The 21,169-nt window shown below is 37.1% G+C and overlaps 1 long non-coding RNA gene across 1 annotated transcript; it reads right to left on the bottom strand.

Annotated features, from left to right (window-relative positions):
- Positions 1 to 453: 453 nt before the first annotated feature.
- On the bottom strand, positions 454 to 13,917 carry LOC121428201. Its single transcript, XR_005971743.1, has 3 exons — positions 13,790 to 13,917; positions 1,500 to 1,589; positions 454 to 792 (listed from the first exon to the last, which is right to left on the bottom strand). It is a non-coding gene; the product is annotated as an uncharacterized LOC121428201 (long non-coding RNA).
- Between the last annotated feature and the right edge of the window lie 7,252 nt (positions 13,918 to 21,169).

A 21,169-nucleotide genomic window follows, 5' to 3' on the forward strand; every position in this document is an offset into this window, starting at 1 on the left:
AAAGACATGCACTGTACTAGGAAAAGATCATTATCACTAGAATAAGATCATTATCATACTTATAATCAATAATATTTCTAAATTCAATATTTCCATCTAATAATGGTGAAAACCATCACACAAAGGTGTACTGTCATCAGCACCACAAACAAAATACCACTGATGCATTCAATATACATAACTTAAATTCTACTACTACTAAATAAAAAATAGAGCAGAATAATTTCTTACCAAGATTTATGCTCTGAATAAAAGCTCTCATCGACAATTTATCAAATCCCTGTCTCTCCATTTTTCCACATTACGACCATCCACACCGATTGCAAGATTAAAAAAATTGTCTTAAAAAATGATCCTTCACCTGCCGGACATGGACTTTAAACAATTAATGAGCTTAACAATACATGCATTGACAAGTTTTGTTTTATCCGTATACATGTACATGTACTTACCAAAAGTGGCAAAGAGACCGCTGATATCGATCCCAAGTGGGTTCGGTTCCGTGTTACAGTCACCGTTATCACAGTCAGTTTCCGTCATCCTGACTCTTGTTTCCTGCTGTCCTTCCATCGGTAAACCAAATTGTTGCTTCAGTGTTGATCCACCATCAAGAGCCGCGTAGGTGTCCATGAAATTGGGAGAAAAACTTCCTTCTTTTAAAGACAACTTCCTGCACGAAGTGTTGATGCTTTCAATCTCATCCCTTGCGTCAATATTTCCAACTGCCAGCAGATTTGCAAAAATGAGGAATCCTTCATACAGGATTCTTAGAAAAATCACAAATTTCTCTTTCTGTCATAAAAAAATGAAAACTCAACCACCTCTTCCCATCAATGCCTTAAAAAGTGAAGATCTTTTTGGCTCAACAAGACTTAAAATCCAGGTATCACTCCTAAATCATTTTTACATGTAAATGTGGGATGCCACCATTCCTAAGAATTTATAAGAACTGGTCAGTTTTTCTTTCTCCAGAAATTGCTTGGTGGTATTTAGATAGGGACTGACCCTCAAGCTGGACGCTACCTCTCACCTTACTGAAATAGCACCTGGAGCACCCCAAGCAGTTTCACTGGTGTTATTTTATCAGGTCTTGAGTAAGTTGTGCAAAGAACAACAGCTTTTGTTCCACATCAACCTTTGTTTGGTATTGTGAACGAAAATACCACCTAGGTTTTCGGTACCTTCAAGCAAATTATGAAGATAAGACCTCATAATCTGAACTTTGATTCCAATGAAACTCTACATATACCTTCTATGATTAAAAATCGTAATACTATCAGTCTGTAAACATTGGGTAAATATTACAATGTAAAACATTTTTCTGGTAGTTAATAGCATGTAGATGCAGTGCATACAAGCGTACAGAGTCTAACCTACCACGCATAAATATTTTCAGTGACTGATATTTTTTCAAATCTGTTTCGATCATGGGGGAATTAAAAGCATTTAGTGGTATAAAGCTCTATAATCTAATAGGGAAACGATAGGGAAGGATTTACTACTAGGTATGCCCTTGATGAAGAAGAGGTGGTTTTAATTATCAAAATGAGAGGAAATACTGAGGCCTGTCAAATGTCCGCTGGTAGTTCCTGCAGGGAGAGAGAAAAATAAAAGGAAATTTAGGTGGTTTCAGACCGCCTCAAAGGTCGTCAGTTACAGGTATTTTCTGATCAGAAATTTAACCCGATCAGAAAATACCAGGTAATATTGGCAATGTGAAAGCAAATTATGCGTAATAAATACCCACTAAACAGAAGGTACTTGTAAAAATTACGAGAACTTTTGCGGGGAATTTTCCAAGGTCGCAGGTATTTTGGCAATGTGAAAGCAATTTACAGAAACTTTTAGCCCAGCGTGTCGTTGGGCGCGGGCGCCGTGGGTGGCAGCTGAGCTAGTGATTTTGAATCTCGTGCCTCGCCTGCTTATCAGACCATAGTGCACAATGCACATGCTGATAACTTCAGGAACTTATCCTGAAGGGTATGCTTCAGGGCGGTGTGAATGCAAGAATAATTAATGGGTATTTTTTAGCCTAAAAAAGTTCTTGTAATTTCACAGGGATTCTTATAATCACGGCGGTTTGAAACCACCTTATGTGACACCACAGATATTAAAGGGGATATTGAGCTTTTTGAAACATGTTCAGATTTGTAATTTGATGATTAACATGTTGTAAGCATTCAAATAATATTACCTAAAGGGTCTTTTACATTGCTAATCGCTGAACATTGACACTGATACATTGTACAAATAAATGTATAACTTTGACCTCCTCCAAAGTTGGCCCAGATATGATAGGTAGTTGTGTTCAGACAAAGTCTTCAGCAATGGGGTATGGAAGAGCCGTGGTGTAGTGTTCTCTCTTTTTGTAAACAGGGGGTTATGCGTTTGAATCCCACCACAATCTGGCATCATTTGGCAAGGCATTAATCCACACTTTGCCACTCTCAACCCAGGTGCTAAATGGGTACCCAGTAGGATGTGAAAGTCATTGTAGATTGCCCAGTACAGTGTTTGCCGCACCGGTGACTGACAGGAATACTCCCAGGGAGTGGAGGATGTGCACAAAATGTGTGTGCGGGTATGATGTACTGACTGAATCTGATGACCGGGGTAATAATAATATATCAGTAAAGTCATTCCGATGTATTATATTGAAGTGCTATGTAAAAAGCTGATTTTATTAAGACTTCACACATCGCTGCACAGAGCCGAGAATTTTGATTTCAGTATGTTGGTAGTAGTGGAAAAAAAAGGAAGGGATGCATTTTAAATCATGATGTTTTTTATTATTAGAGTTGCATTGATCAGGGGTATTTATAAGGACCATGGTAACTCTGCTATGAAATAATGGGAAGTTAAAAACAGTAAAAGTTTGTCTACTTATTTGTTTTTTGTTTTTATTTTGCTTTTCCCCATGAAACAATTATAGTTATTATTTCCTGACTGTTAGGAATAATATGTGAGTTAATGACTGATGAGATTTAACTTCTACTTTTTGAGATTTGTGTCACAGTTGGCTGTCCATACCTAACCCACAATCTTAACCCCGCATACATTCGTAATTCCGAAGGTTCGGTTATTCCGAAGGTTCGTATTTCCGAAGGTTCGTAATTCCGAAGGTTCGTTAATCCGAAAACGAAATAAGGTTCGTAATTCCGAAGGTTCGTTAATCCGAAAACAAAATAAGGTTCGTAATTCCGAAGGTTCGTCAATCCGAAAACGAAATAAGGTTCGTTAATCCGAAAACGAAATAAGGTTCGTTAATCCGAAAACGAAATAAGGTTCGTTAATCCGAAAATTAAATAAGGTTCGTATTTCCGAAAATGAAAAATTATTCATTTTGGTAACAAAAACAGTGTTGTCATTACAAGATTACACGATATTATGCAATGACGATCGATGATACATGCATGTGTTGTGGCCAAAAGCATGTATTTCATTAAGAATAGGCGCCCTGATCAAGCATATAGGCTAATGTCGATTTTATCTGAGCAATTGCTGCCTAAGCAAATGGTCTAAAGATGCAGGGGATCAAGTGTGTTGGTCGCGTGCGAGTAACCTCTAGATAATAGGATTTGTATTGGAGGGGATGCCATTTTTAATAACAGCTTCTGCTGGTAATAAAAATAATACTATAATAATGATCCTTGTGAGATGTTGAAAGCGGGAATCGCAAGCTCAAACGAGTAGACATTTCATGTAACAAGACGTGAACTTAAACATTCTGAGCAGTTTTTTTAATCGTGAGAAAGATGTGTATCTTTCTAAAGAATTAACTCGAGGGCGAGCTGTAATTTGTTTATATACTGACCTGGGGCCCGTTGCATAAAACCTTTTACCTAATAGAATATATATCTCACGAACTAAATAATGAGAGCGCGAACCACAAGCTTAAAGTTTGTGATATTCCACCTGAAAACTGGACATTTTATATTTTTTTGTAACCAGGAATAGAATGAGTTCCTCAATAAACAATACTTGATGCGAGCGAGAAACGTGAGCGAAAATTTTCTGATTTTCCAACCTGAAAACTGGACATTCTAAGCATTCTTTAAAAAAAATAATAGCTGGGAGAACAGTTTTGCAGAACTGAAGTGGCTTCCCTGAGTAAATAATATCTATATCATTATTATCATTCTAGGCCTACATGAAATTTCCAAAAGTTTGAGCACGTGATTAGCTCGCAACATCTCACAAGGATGCCCTTTTAACAGTAATTGACCAAAAATGCGAATTTTACATCTTCAGATTTGATTTCTTCCCCCCAAACCGCTTGCTCGCTATGCTCGCAGAAATGAAACGTAAATATATAATTTATCAATCAGTGATCACTTAATTTTTTTGCTCAATTCAATTACTACAAAACACACAACCTCTTTACACAGATGATAATCTCATGGTGAAAATATACTTTTGCACCAAATTGTCCCTATTGGCCCCTTTTTTTGGCTTTGCCCCCCCCCCCAGGAAAATATATTCCGCCGACACTGGTTGAAACACGCATCGTCTTCATGGCTAACTGCAAAAAGTTCTTTAAATGTCCCCTTTAGATCAGGTCAGAGCTTATATATTTAAAATTTCTGTTTGCGATCTTGCTCGCAGTTATTATCTAAATTTAGTTACATAGGCATCTCGTTTTGAAGATCACAAACATATTGCCCATCATAAAAAAAATATATAGCTCGCGCTCACATTATTTAACAAGTGGAATGCCTCTGGCCGTCTCACCTGCATCACGCAGTTCAATATAGCAGCAGTGCTGACTTTGAAAACTACTCTAACTCGCACAAGATGTTCAGTGATACATGGTTACTCTCATGTCCACTTTTTATGAACTAGACCAATAAACTTACAGAGATATGATGGTTATTCAACAGATACACCCAATATGGCCAAAGTTCATTGACCTTTGACCTTGGTCATGTGACCTGAAATGCGCACAGGATGTTCAGTGATACTTGATTACTCTAATGTCCAAGTTTAACGAACTAGACCAATAAACTTTCAAAGTTATGATGGTAATTCAACAGATACCCCCGATTCGGCCAAAGTTCATTGACCCTAAATGACCTTTGACCTTGATCATGTGACCTGAAACTCGAACAGGATGTTCAGTGATACTTGATTACTCTTATGTACAAGTTTCATGAATCAGATCCATAAACTTTCAAAGTTATGATGGTAATTCAACAGATACACCCCATTCGGCCAAAGTTCATTGACCTTTGACCTTGGTCATGTGACCTGAAACGCGCACAGGATGTTCAGTGATACTTGATTACTCTAATGTCCAAGTTTAATGAACTAGACCAAAAAACTTTTAAAGTTATGATGGTAATTCAACAGATACCCCTGATTCGGCCAAAGTTCATTGACCCTAAATGACCTTTGACCTTAATCATGAGACCTGAAACTTGCACAAAATTTTCAGTGATGCTTGATTACTATTATGTCTAAGTTTCATGAATCAGATCCATAAACTTTCAAAGTTATGATGGGAATTCAACAGATATCCCCAATTCGGCCAAAGTTCATTGACCCTAAATGACCTTTGACCTTGGTCATGTGACGTGAAACTCATGCAGGATGTTCAGTGATACTTGATTAACCTTATGTCCAAGTTTCATGAACTAGGTCCATATATTTTCTAAGTTATGATGACATTTCAAAAACTTAACCTCAGGTTAAGATTTCGATGTTGAATCCTCCAACATGGTCTAAGTTCATTGACCCTAAATGACCTTTGACCTTGGTCATGTGACATGAAACTCTAATAGGATGTTCAGTAATACTTGATTAACCTTATGGCCAAGTTTTATTAACTAGGTCCATATACTTTTTAAGTTATGACGTCATTTCAAAAACTTAACCTCAGGTTAAGATTTGATGTTGACGCCGCCGCCGTCGCCGTCGGAAAAGCGGCGCCTATAGTCTCACTTTGCTTCGCAGGTGAGACAAAAAGGGTTTATTATGTCATTACATATTTACTTTATTTTATAAGTATAAAGCTAATTATTGACTGTTAGGACTACCCTTTCAAAGAAACAATCAAAAATCAACTTTAAGCTGCCGATCGAGGAAAATGTGGCTGAAAAAATATTGCCCCCCCCCATTTGACGAAAGTTGGATCCGCCGGGAGGGAGGCAGGGGGCACTTGCACCCCAAAAATGAAATAAAAAACAGGGAAATGAATATTTTCCAAAATGGGAAAGTTCCTTTTTCAAAAATAAATATGCCGTTTTTCGTGTTTTTCGAAATAAAATACTCTTTTTAAAGTATATAAGTTAAGTTTTCAGGCTGGAATATTGCAAATTTTCAGCTTGCGCTTCGCACTCTCATTCGATTGGTGAAATATGCATCCTAAAGAAGTCACTAAATGCTTTCTTTAACAGGTTCCTTTTCTGGTCAGTATGTTTAAGCTGCGTTTTGCGCTCGTGTTAATTTTTTTAGTTAGATGCACATCTTTTTAATGACAGCAGAAATCTGCTCGGATTTTTAAAAACTTATTTTCATTTTTTATTGAAATACCCTAAAGTTTTAGCTTGTGATTCACGCTCGCAACACCTCGCAATTATGCCATTTTATGAATAATTGACCCCAAAAAACGTTTTACAACTTCATCTTTAAATTTGTTTTACCAAGCCGCTCGCTCATTACACTCTCTCCCGAAAAATAAAGCCTAAATATACGTTTTGCCATAATAAGAAATCACTTCAAAAAAGGTTTTTCTCTACTTAATCACTATCAAACACACAATGACTTCAAGCAGATGATAATCTTAAGGGGAAAATATCACCAAAATGTCAATTTTGACGTATGAGTTTCATTTTTTGGCTTTACCCCCCAAACGAAAATTCGTTCGGCCGCCCTTGCCTTCCCATCTTCATAACAATTGAACGGCAACAGTGTCCCCGCCCCCCTCCCCTTGCCTCTGCCCCTGCTTTCCCGGTTTTCATTTTTCGGATTAACGAACCTTATTTTGTTTTCGGATTAACGAACCTTATTTCGTTTTCGGATTAACGAACCTTATTTCGTTTTCGGATTAACGAACCTTATTTCGTTTTCGGATTAACGAACCTTCGGAAAAACGAACCTTATTTCGTTTTCGGATTATCGAACCTTCGGAACAACGAACCTTATTTCGTTTTCGGATTATCGAACCTTCGGAATAACGAACCGTCGGAATAACGCCACAAATGTTCGGATTAACGAACCCTTTTTCGTTTTCGGATTAACGAACATCGAGGTATAGGCAATTTACGTGTTTCGGAATTACGAACCTTCGGAATAAAGAACCTTCGGAATTACGAAGCTTCGGAATTACGAAGTGTAACCACTTAACCCTATGGCCTGCATTCTGAAGTCGGGTTTAATTTGAACACTGGTTTTAAGTTGTGGTTTAACTATGAAAAGCCAGTTGTTAGATAATCTCTAACAGTAGAGGTTCAATGTATCAGCTCATGTTATTACATGTAACTGCCTGGGAAGGACAAGTATGGCAACTATCTTCACCATTAAATATTAGTGAAGAGCACAGTTAACATGACAAGCATTCACTGTAAACAAAATTTTGAAGAAAAAAAAAACATTTGGCATCCCATAATTTTAGCAGAGTTAGGCCATAGTCTAAGTTAAATCTGACTTCAGAATACAGGCCTATGGGTCATTCTGTCCACAATATTGCAGAAAGCATAATAAGAGAACTACTCTAAATTTATCAATACATAAAACTGAAACCAATCTTATCAATGAAGATAAATTTTCATAAAAGCGCACTTGAATGGACGATGATCTCTAGGATAATGGCACCACAGAAGCTGTGAATACCTTGATCAACCCAACGTGTGGCATTTAAAGGGGAAGTTCACCCTGAAGAAAACTTTGTTGTAAAAATAGCAGAAAAATTAGTCAAAAATATTGATGAAGGTTTGAGGAAAATCCGTTAAAAAGTAAGAAAGTTGTTAGAGTTCAAAGATTTGGATCTGTGACGTCATAAACAAGCAGCTGCCCCATGTGTTATGTAATATAAAATGCATGAATTTCAAATTTTGTATGGTTCCTGATTACTTAATTTTGTTTTCTATTCATGATCGGGTGTGAAATGATTTGTCTATTGATATACAAAAGGTACAGTGAAAACCTTTTTAATTTTGTTTTCTATTCATGATCGGGTGTGAAATGATTTGTCTATTGATATACAAAAGGTGCAGTGAAAACCATTGTCTATTTTCTGAGAAAATGACATTTCATTGATTTTTTACCATTCGCTATGTATGAATGCTGCTCGCATATGACGTCACAAATCAAATAATTGAAATTCTAATAACTTTTTCTAATAATTTTTCTCAAACCTTTGGCAATATTTTTTATTAATTTTTCTGCTATTTTTACAATAAAGTTTTTGTCAGGTTGAACTTCCCCTTTAAGATAACTTCAAGGTAACATTAAAAGAACTTTGCAAATAAATTATATTACTTCCATCATGGAGGCTATTCTGAAGAAATTGTAAAAGAAAAATATTTTTAAAGATTATTCAAAGTCTCTTTTTCAAGACTTTCAGCAATGTCCATGGGCCCTGTTTCAATAAGGACACATAATTATGTTAAGTTTGTCATTGGGTGGTTTCAAACCGCCTCAATCACAAGAATTCCCATTAAATTAAGAGAACATTTTAAGGCTAAAAAATACCTGTTAATTATTCCTGCATTCATACCGCCCTGAAACACATCCTTCGGGATAAGTTCCTGAAGTTACGAGCATGCGAAGTATGGTCTGATAAGCAGGCAAGGCGCGAGATTCAAAATCACTAGTCCAGCAGCCACCCGAGGCTTCCGCGCCCAACGACCCGCTGGGCTAAAAGTTCCCGTAAATTGCTTTCACATTGCCAAAATACCTGCGACCTTGGAAAAATCCCCGCGAAATTTCTCGTAATTTCGCCAAGTACCTACTATTTAGCGGGTATTTTCTTTCGGGGAAATTACGCGTAGTTTGCTTTCACATTACCAAAATACCTGGTATTTTCTGATCGGGGTAAATTTCCCGATCAGAGAATACCTGGAACTGACGAACTTCGAGGCGGTCTGAAACCACCTATCCTGATAACTACATTGGTAACAAAGCTAAGCAGCTAATAAAATAATTGTTTCCATGGTGGTGGTTACCATTCATGATGATAAAGTTTGCAAAATCATATAAAGTACATGCTTATTGGCATAGATGGTAAAATGGTATATACAGTGTACATATTCTTTGAAATGTATTACATGCCCTCCTATAGAAAGAACACATGATCTACTGATAGATGTGATAAAAGAGGCAGTTTAAGTGATATCGAATAGTAATGTAAATTGTTCACATGTGGCATCACACATCTTTGTCGCATTGCCAATAAAAGGATAATGATCTTAACTTCAAAATGCTCATAACTTTCTTATTATTCATTTAATTTTTCTCAAACTTTTGTTTACCTGTTTTTTTTTTTATTTTTTCTGTTTTTGCACAAGTTATCTTGTTTGAAGGGTTCCATTTTCCTTTAAGGTTTATCTAATACAAAGGAGCTAATCTCATCCCTAATCACTCACCTCTCAGAGTGAGATGAGGTAACCAGTCTTTATGGAGTGAGATTTCATTCTTTTGAGAGTGCATTATAGCTACTTCATGAGTGAACAGAGTTTATTTTTAGATATTTTCACTCCAGAAGGAGCTATATTGGACTCTCAAAAGACGAAAATCCCACTCCAGTCCCTAGTCTCACTCTGACAGGAGTGACCCGGGACCTGATTCATATAGACCAGTTCGTAGTTACTTCATGGACAGTTTTGGTCAAATGACCTTTCATTTCTTTCATCATGATAGGCAGATTTCAAAGCAAGATATTACGTAAGCTTGCCTTACATAGCAGGATGAAGAAATTTAATAGACCAGGTGACTAGAATAGCACACAAATGGCTTAATGAAGGCATTTGTTGCATTCCTACTTTAAATGCATATCTTAGCATGTTGCACAATGTACTTTGCAAACTGTGAAATACCAGTCATTCGTGGAAGCATTGTTGTTTTTTGTGGATGTAATTGAAAACGACAATTCAAAAAAATATATGAATAATCAAGACATCAAGGTTGGTGCTTATCTCATTAGATTTTAAAGCACCATCTCACTTTAGTACAAATGACCTTCTTCTGATCATGCGTAGAATCTTTTGATCATGAGCAGAAAGGAACTACGAACTGGCTTATTGGACTTACAACAGTTGTAACTTTGCCATTATGGCAACTATCATGGTAACAGAGCTCAGCAACCAATCAGAACCATGGCAGTTGCCATAATGGCAAAGCTACAACAGTTGCACATCCTTTATGACACGCGACCCAGATTAGCTCTTTTGCATTTAGAGTGTTCTGTGTTAAAAATATATTGTAGTTAACAAGAAACAAGCACCAGGCTAACAAAATTTCACAGAGACAACGTGAATATTCAAATTAGCACAAACTATGCAAGCAAGGCAAGAAAATCTTTAAAACCATCAATAGTGATTCAAGTATGCAGAATGTCTACAGTACTTGTGATTTAAGGGGACCACAGAAGGCGTTTTCAGACCGCCTCGAAGTTCGCCAGTTCCAGGTATTCTCTGGTCGGGAAATTTACCCCGATCAGAAAATACCAGGTATTTTGGTAATGTAAAAGCAAACTACGCGTAATTTCCCCGAAAGAAAATACCCGCTAAATAGTAAGTACGTGGCGAAATTACGAGAACTTTTGTGGGGATTTTTCCAAGGTCGCAGGTATTTTGGCGATGTGAAAGCAAATTACGGGAACTTTTAGCCCAGCGTGTCGTTGGGCCCGGCGGCGTGGGTGGCTGCTGGGCTAGTGATTTTGAATCTCGCGCCTTGCCTGCTTATCAGACCACACTGCGCATGCTCGTAACTTCGGGAACTTATCCCGAAGGATGTGTTTCGGGGCGGTGTGAATGCAGGAATAATTAACGGGTATTTTCTAGCCTTAAAAAGTTCTCGTAATTTAACGGGGATTCTTGTGATCGAGGCGGTTTGAAACCACCTATATTCACCTCTCATAAAAACGTCTTGGAGTTAATCAGGTGTAAACTCCTGAATAGAATACAATGGGTTGCATGAAGGTAAAGAAGTTATACACACCTAACGAGGCTTTAAAATCACCTCAAATAATCTAGAAAATTCTGGAGAAAGTAGACCTACATACACAGCGAAATTGATACAGAATTCTTTTTTTTACTTTACAAAACTCTAGATAGGTTGAAGATTCACATGTGATAAAATAGTTAAAATACTGAACTACTCATAACAGTAAGTTTAAGACATAGGTATTTCAAGTCATAGAATTAATAGATATAAAAACTGTATAAGCTAAATGTTTGCAAAATTTCAATGTAAATCAAACTTAATAGATTTTCCTGTATCAGAAACAATTTCTGTGTGAATAAAAACCTAATAATAGATTTTTAAATGAAGAAACCACAGAATCTAAATGTTTGCAATCACCAACTATTTGCACAAGCCCCTAAAAGTTTAGGTAGAGATATCCCCTTCCACACCACCCACTAAAAGTGGAATTTAGAAATACACAACAAAAGGCCTAGTCTTTTCATCTCAAAGTAAATACAGAAGAAGTCCAGAAAGATAACTTGATGAAAGCGAAGTTTACAGCAAAACTTACTTTGTTTCCTACTTAATGTGAAAACTGATCATTTATCAGCCACTTATTCTACTCATGAGCATTCAAAACTATATCATTACCTTACAAAACACTCGATTCCCTGTGTCATTTATATGGACCTCAATAAAAAGACAAAAGATCAGGGATAGGCTGAAAGGATTCTCCAGATCAATTTACTCAGGGGGGCACACAGGACAGCATTGGGATTTGACAGGGGTGAATGGGCTTCCATTCAACGTATTTCTTTGATCTGATGCCTGAATAATGGTCGCTAGAGTACACAGCCAGTGATGTAATATGACACATGGCTGTGTAGTCCGACTTTGGATCCTACACTCTCCGTAAGAAAGGAATTTACCAGTACAAAATTGAGCACTGGGTGTCACCCACACAACAAAAATATGAGAAATAATATTTAGAAAGTACCATAAATGAAAGACAACTTTTTTTCATTTTCATAGTTCATACCCTAAATGGACTCTGTGGCAGTGGTGGTGTTGGTGGAGGGTGGTGGTGTTGGTGGAGGGTGGTGGTGGTGTTGTGGATGGTGGTGGTGGTGGATGGGAGTGGTGGTGTTGTGGATGGTGGTGGTGGTAGTAGATGGTGGTGGTGGTGGTGATGATGGTGGAGGTGATGATGATGGAAGTGATGGTGGTGGAGAGTTGGCTGGAGTGACATGGTATTGATGGTGTGGATGTAATGGTAGTGGTGGGGTGGTGTGATAGTGGTATTGATATCCAGGCGGTTTTAGAGATGGTGATGGCAGATGTGTGGTGGTGTGTGAATTCTATTAATGGATGTGATGGTGGTGACGGTGGTAGAGGAGGTGGTGTGTGGTGACAAGTGACGAGTGATAGTGGATATGATGTTGGTGATGGTAGGTAGTGGTGGAGGTGGAGTAACAGGGGTGGGGAGGTGATGAAATCGTTTATTGGCCAGTGGTGAAGTGGTGGAGACGGGGTAGAGAGGTGGGGGTGGTGGTGGAAGTGGTGATGATGGTGGAGGGTGGTGGTGGTGTTGTGGATGGTGGTGGTGGTGGATGGGAATGGTGGTGTTGTGGATGGTGGTGGTGGTGATGATGGTGGAGGTGATGATGATGATGGAAGTGATGGTGGTGGAGAGTTGGCTGGAGTGACATGGTATTGATGGTGTGGATGTAATGGTAGTGGTGGGGTGGTGTGATAGTGGTATTGATATCCAGGCGGTTTTGGAGATGGTGATGGCAGATGTGTGGTGGTGTGTGAATTCTATTAATGGATGTGATGGTGGTGACGGTGGTAGAGGAGGTGGTGTGTGGTGACAAGTGACGAGTGATAGTGGATATGATGTTGGTGATGGTAGTGGTGGAGGTGGAGTAACAGGGGTGGGGAGGTGATGAAATTGTTTATTGGCCAGTGGTGAAGTGGTGGAGACGGGGTAGAGATGGGGGTGGGGGTAGTGGTGGAAGTGGTGATGATGGTGGAGGTGATGATCGATGATGGTGGTGGAGAGTTGGTGGTGATATGCTGTACTGATCAATAATTGTTGTTGGTGGTGGCGGAGGTGGTGGGGTTGCTTTGTAAGATGATAATCCAATTATACATCTAACTACACTAACCATTAACATATGATTATGATTAACCCATCTATTCCTGAAATCATCTATAAAAATATAAGGTGTGAACGATTTTCATTCAAATGTCAGACATGTTAGCCTGTATCGTCTGTCAAATGCCAATTGCCATGAATCTCACTCAATTTTAACAGCAAACATGAATGTAAATTGATGTTCACACTTTAAAGCCTGAACTAAATTTCCATAAACACTATCTCATCTTATCTTCTTGAATAATACTCATGCATTACACATTTATATGGATCTTCACTTGAAAGAACCAAAACAAATTTTGTGAGTATCAGATACTAAAACAGCTACGACCGGTAATCCTCCCACAGCGGCCCGGGAAGACTCGGGAGGTGCGAGGGCAATCACACGGTCCATCTCGAACTCAGTCTCAAAGCAAGACAAACCTTTAACTTCTCCGTAAGCTAAATCAAAGTTGCATATGAAAATGTTTCAACCAATGTGATCTTACTATTTCGTTCAATAATTACCTCCAGCTCCAAATTATATATAAAAAAACAATAACTGGGTCCAATTCCTTGAAATTATTTCTCAGCTTCGAAATTCAGAAACTCGGGAAACTCTTTGGAAAGGCGACACCACCAAGCAACTTTTCCAGTTCAATGACCTTTCGCTTGAAATCGCGATCAGCTGATCGATGAGTTCTTCCCGCTTCGATCTAATGCGAGCAGTGTTTGATTTGAGGGAGATAAATTCATCAAGAAAGCAATAAGGAGACAGTTTTCGTGACAACGAATCCAACGAATACTTAATGATTAACGAGCGAATTCAATTTTTCTTATTGAAACCACAGCTCGAAAACCGTAGGCCCCTATGTGCTCACTTTTATGATTGTGTACCAATCGTTAAAGAAAAAACCCGGGAAAAAACAACAACAACAACAACAACAAAAATGACAGGAACGTGTAAAATAAATAAATAAATAAAATAAAATGAGTCCTACTGGAAAGTTATCTTTAGAAGTCGAGATCGTTTGCTTTGTCTCGGGCTTTGTCTGGAGTCTGGGGTTTGAAACCATACAGCTATGTATATGATGATCGAGTTGCGAAGCTGAATCCTTTTGAAATATTCACCTCAAATAAAACGTAGTCTATAGCATTATAGGGCATGCAAGAACATTTTTCTTACCTCTCCTCAAAACTGCCCTATAATGTAGATATATAAAATAACTTAATGGGGCATAATATATAGAAACATTTGACTTTGTTTGCATCGGCCACCAATGCCGTTGTTGAAACCAAAACTAAAATGTTCAACGCCTGATCAAATCAAGAAGCAAAGTCTGGTTCCCTATTTGACAACGAATAAATTTTAAGCTATACTTCTGTTTGTTATGCAAATCACTTAAAAACTTAGCCCAAAAGTATTCATCTCATTGTTTAGAAATTTATGTCTCAGGACTCGGGTAGAAGAACTGGATCCTCTGAGGACCCAGTTAATTAAACATATCTTAAACAAAAACGCACCGCGGAGATAAAATCTTCACTAATAGCTCTTATGGTTCCATCGATCTATATGGAATGGAGCAAACTCCCTCTCACATTGTGTATGTATAGGTAAATTGAAATTGTGAGCGCTTTTGGACATTTAGGGGAAAGCACGTATTATGATTATGATGATTAAGATGATGATGATTATTATTATTACACAGCAAAAATTGTGGTGTTAACCCACTGGCGTAAATCCCGGGGGGATGGGGGATATATCCCCCCCCCACCTTTCGAGGAGGGGGGATGGCCTGTACAAACATCCCCCCACTTTTACGAAAGAAATGAAAAACAAAATCACAAGAGATAATTGTTTTAAAAGTGAAAATTCTTCCTTATATACCGTTTAACAAATAAAACAATATTATTGAATTATAAAATGCAAATAGATAGCCAGTTCACCATTTCCAAACGAAACTTTATAACATTGAAGAGAAACCCCCTATTTTCCAATTCGATTGTTGGGGTCCTTTGGAAGGGATTAAGATGGAATGTCAACATATTTTTAAATGTAATCTCTAATAAACCATTAAACCATCATGGGGTAAAAAAAAACTAATAATACTGGAGGGGTATTTGCCATATGGACACCCCGATGGACACACAGTGGCGTAACTACGTGGGGCATGGGGGCACGTGCCACACCCCCGAATCGGCTGACAAAAAAAACGGAAAAGGGGAAGAGGAAAAAAAGAGGGAGAAAGGAAAAGAAACGTAGTGGGAAATAAGAAAATATTATTAATTATAATGTTATATTAATATGTTGTTACATAAGAAACATTTTCATCATAACTTCATGAAACATAATTTTCCCAGGGCCTACGTCTTCATTGTTCTTGCTGCTCGCATTGTCTGTTAACGAGATATATAATCCTGTTGTACTAAAACATCCCGTTAAATCTAAACCAAATATATTTCCTAGCACTTGAGTTATCATTGTTTTATGTAGTGACACATGCTTCTTTTTCCTCAAAATGTGATTGCCCCATGTTAAGGTCTTCGTATATATGAAACATTTCCTGTCCGTGATTACGTTCGCATTAGTGGATTGGTGAGATATGTCTGCTCTTCATGAATTCCTAAAATCAGTCCTTAAAATGTCCCTTATTCTGATCTGAATATAAAAAATGTTCAGCTCGCGCTTCGCGCTCGCATCATTTGGTTAATGTAATACGTATGGTCCTAGTTAATTCCTACAAAGAAACCTTAGAATGCCCCCCTTCAGGTCTGAATTATATAATTTTCATGCTCGCGCTTCGCGCTCGCAATATTTGATTAATGAGATGCGTATGATAATCATGATTGCAATGACTACCAAAGGTGTTTCATGTGTTCAGATGTAATTCTAATAAAATCAGCAAGTGCTTGGCACTCGCATATGGTGAGATATGCATACTCTTAATGGATTCCTAAAATATATTCCTTAAAATCTCGCTGTTTGGGGTCAAAATATACGAAAACTTCAGCTCGCACTTCGCGCTCGCATTGTTTAGCGAGACAGGTACCTATCATGATTACACAAATTTGATTATAATGTCTCTTTTTAGGTGTGAATAAAAAAAAATCAGCTCGCGCTTCGCGCTCGCATTATTTGTTCAGTGAGATGCATATCCGTTTAATGACATTGTCTTTAAAATGTCTCTATTAGGTCAGTATAACTGGCAACTAAGCGCGCTCACTCAGTGATTCAAAAAATTTGCTGGTGCCCCTCCCCAGGGGCACCAGCAAATTTTTTTAATTCAAATAAAGAGTTGAATAAAAGGAGAAAAATCGAACATGCATAACACTGATAATTTCATCGTGTGTGTATTTGAGTTTTGTCAGACGTGTATCAATCAGATATGATTATTTCCGTCTGGGACCGACCTTTAACGTCACCATCCGAAAGGCGTGACCAGGGCTCGAACCTCTGCATCAATTTGTAACTTCCACACAGCTTGGATTACAGGCACACGCCACAACACCCATCGATATTGGATGTAAAATATGACAGTTTCGCTTTAAAGGACAAGTCCACCCCAACAAAAACTTGATTTGAATAAAAAGAGAAAATTCAACAAGCATAATACTGAACATTTCATCAAAATCGGATGTAAAATAAGAAAGTTATGGCATTTTAAAGTTTCGCTTAAAAAAAAACAGTTATATGCACATCTCGGTCGGTATGCAAATGAGGAACTGATGACATCACTCACTCACTATTTCTTTTGTATTTATATGAAATATTTTTATTTTCTCGTCATTGTCATGTGAAATGAAGTTCATTCCTCCCTGAACACGTGGAATTCCATTATTTTAACATTTTGTGCTTCAGGCAAGGAGGTCCTAATCGTCAAATTCGTAAAAATTGAAATATTGTATAATTCAAACAATAAAAAACAAAAGAAATAGTGAGTGAGTGACATCACCGACTCTCTCATTTGGATGTAACTGGCTCGTTCATATACATGTAACTATTTTGTTGAAAATAAGCGAAACTTTGTATTGTCATAACTTTCTTATTTTACATCCGATTTTGATGAAATTTTTAGCATTGTGCTTGTCAGATCTTTCTCTATTGATTCAAATCAACATTTTTCTGAGGTGGACTTGACCTTTAATTTTACAATACAGTTATATGCACATCCTGGTTAGTATGTAAATGAGGGGACTGATGTCATCATCCACTCACTATTTTTTTTTGTATTTTGTTATTGAAAAATAACATAAGCCTGTTTTCATTTTCTCCTCATTGTAATTCATGGAACATGTTTTTTTTCCCCTGAACATTTGGAATTAGGTCCTACCATTCTTTGAACATTTTTGTTGGTCATTATTGTCAAATTTGTAAAAATTGAAACATTGAATTAAAGTAATGTCTGGTACCGCCTTCAAAACGGACATAAGCTTTTAGACATGTACTACTCAAAGTAAATTCGCACGAATGAGCAAATTAACGCTAGAACAAAACAATATATAAAAGAAACAAAATATTTGAAATATTGTATAATTAAAACAATAAGAAACACAAATGAATTAGCTAGGAGTGAGGGATATCACCGATTCTCTCACTTCCATATCACTCACTTACAGTGAAAATAACTGTTTTGTGACATAGAAAATAAGCGAGATTTTACAATGTCATTACTTTCTTATTTTACATCCGATTTTGATTATTTTTTTCAGCGTTATGCTTGTTTGATACTTCACTATTAATTCAAATCAACATTTTTTTCGGGGGGGGGGGGACTTGACCATCAATTTCTTCTCTTTTAATGTAAAACAAAGTTTTGTTTCTCCTCGGATGCGTGTGTAATTACTGTGGTTCAGAGGATCCCTATATTGTCAAATCTGTAAAAAAAATATTGTTGTATAATCCAAAGAATAGAAAATAAAAGTAAAAGTGAGTGAGTGAGTGACATCGACTCTTTCATTGACATATCACTGTGTTAGGCTTATAATAATGTTTTATGTAAAATAGCCAAATTCCAAAATGTCAGAACTTTCTTATCATAATTATATTTGTGTGAAATTTTCAGCGTTGTGTTTTTTTTTCTATAGTGGTCTTTATCTTTATATGGAGTTGAGGAATATCCTTGATAACCCCTGAATTTGTGTACGTGATTGTTATCCTTCAAAACCGCCAAAACTTTAGAAAACTTGTAAAAATTCAATAAGAAGTCGATGCACCAAGCGATTATACACTTTAGATCTTTAGAGGGCGTTCATCTTTTTTTGCTATTGGAAATTTATTGAGTATTTGGACAGGAACTAGATTATTCGGGAAACAGGGTCCACCTCAATTGATTTCAATATTAATTAGAAAGGACAGTATAACAAAAATAGACGAGAAGAGCAGAGAAAATGTAGGAGTAGTAGAAGGAATTGACAGAAGGAGGAGAAGAAAGTGGAGGAAGAAGAAGAAGGAGGAGGAGAAGAAGAAGAAGGAGGAGAAGGAGGAGGGGAGAGGAGAAGAAGAACAAGGATGAGGGGTAGGAAAAGAAGAAGATGAAGATGAAGAAGGAGAACAAGGATGAGGAGTAGGAGAATAAGGTGAAGATGAAGAAAAAGAAGAAGAAGAATACGAAGGAGAAGAATGAGGAAAAGGAGAAGGAAAGAAAGAAAATAATGAGATGAAGAAGGAAAGGGTAGGAAGATGTAAGGGCCAATATTGAACGGAAAAGAAGAGGATGGAATGGACAAGTTGATGACGGAGAATGAGATCAATGAAAATGACGCCAAAAAGCAGATGTTACCCAAACTCTCTCTCTCCCCAATGCGTTATCTTATTCTACATCTATTGCAACCATAACCTCCCGCTCTCTCTTCTTTTTCTTTTTTCCTTCATCTTCTTCTTTTTCCTCCTCTTCTTCTTTCTATCTTGTCTGTTCACCCTTCTTTTGAAATGGTATCAGAAGTATATCTATCTCGATTAAAATATATGAAAGCACTGTGAAAAAAATCTTTCAAACTACTTTCATTCACTCTGAAAAATCAAGAATTACCATACACCAAGGTATAAAATATAAGCCTTTTCATTGTTTATTGATGCTCTAGAAGTTGGAATACACCATGGTCATGTTGCATGAAAAAAAAAGCACTGGATGTAATAGAAAATAACGTACACTGAAATCATAATGCTGCATTATATTACCCTTTTGCTTCCTTATACTACTGCTCTCAACTCTAACGGCCAGGCCAGTATTCTATAACCTATCAAGCCCAACGCACACTAAGTGATCCGATACAACACGAGTTTGCATTAAATATGCAAATTCCAAGAAGTGAAATTATTTCATTTGAAGTTCGGCATAATAAAAGAATAATAAAATCATGATTTTGCTTTTCGGCACTCCCTGTAGTCAGAGTAAAGTCCAAAATCGGGTTCAAGTCACAACCGATGATGACGTCATTAAGATTTGGAATTGATTTTGCTTTTATTTCTGAGGGGAGGCTCGTAATAGCCTAGAATTTTGATTTCAGTAGTCCTACCACTACTCTGAACTCTAAACACTGAGATTGTATTGGTTGGAATGCTCATACTAAATGTTATTACAATTGGTTTGAAATTTTGGTTCGCAACAAATCGTAGAGTGTGCCCTGGGCTTTAGATTAATTCTATTAAACATGCAAAGTCAATGACTAAAATATGATTTTACACTTACAGGGCAAATGAGAGGCAAATTTCTAACATGCTCATCTATCATACCCATTCTAACTTTGAAGAAATGAAAAGTTAAAGTGCTCACAAGGCTATGATCAACCTTATTTTTTTCACACACAAAAAAAAATCAGTGACATCCCCACACCTCCGAAAAAAAACTGCATGATCATAACAACGGCACCAATGTGCTCTATGGCCATCATAAACAGGTACTCTGGGCTGAAAACATTTATATCTAAATAAACAGAGTAAAACTCACAAAGCAAAATGCTGAAAATTTCATCAAAATCTGATGACAAATAGAGAAGTTATTGAATTTTACAGTTAAGCATTATTTTTTAAAAATAGGTATATGCACATCATCATGAATATTCATTAAGTGGACTGATGTCACATCTCCACTTTCATTTTTCTTATGTTATTACATGAAATCCCAATTGTTTCATATTTTTCATACATATTATGTGAATAATGTGTTTCCTCTATTATAAGTTGCAGCAATGAATACCGGTAACTAATGTACTAAATCAGTTGTCAATTCAATTATTTCAGTTCTTGGTCGAAAAAATTTGAATAAACCTAATTTCAAGAACAAGAGGGGATATGAAATCTTCAATTTGCTCAGTGAATATCCATGAAGACATGGCTAAAACTGTTTCAATGGAATAATGCAAATCTTTAAAATGCCATGACTTTGTTATTCATTGTCTGATTTTGATCAAATTTCCAGTGTTTTGTATATCTGATTTTTCTTTATCTGTTTAAATCATATTATTTTCAGCCCAGAGCATCCCTTTAACCCATAGATTTTAACCAAGCTTGTCAAAGTCTAATCCACAATTCATAACACAGAAAACTACTACTACTACTACTACTACTACTACTACTACTACTACTACTACTACTACTACTACTACTACTACTACTACTACTACCACTACCACTACTACTACCGGTGGCGGACCGTGACCCGGAGGAGACAAAGCATTGGGGGGGGGCACAGCATTGTTCACAATCAATGCAGTGCTTCCCCCCCCCAATGCTTTGTCTCCGCCGGGTCACGGTCCGCTACTGACTACTACTCCTATATACAATAGACTTGTGGTGATTGGAGCAATAAAAAATAACCATCATGGAAGACAATGCAATCATTTTTTCCTGTCAAGTCAAGAACAACATCCAAATTATTTTCTGTAACATACTGACAAACTATGGTATGA

Source organism: Lytechinus variegatus, chromosome 14 (assembly GCF_018143015.1).
Source record: "Lytechinus variegatus isolate NC3 chromosome 14, Lvar_3.0, whole genome shotgun sequence".
Taxonomy (NCBI): domain Eukaryota; kingdom Metazoa; phylum Echinodermata; class Echinoidea; order Temnopleuroida; family Toxopneustidae; genus Lytechinus; species Lytechinus variegatus.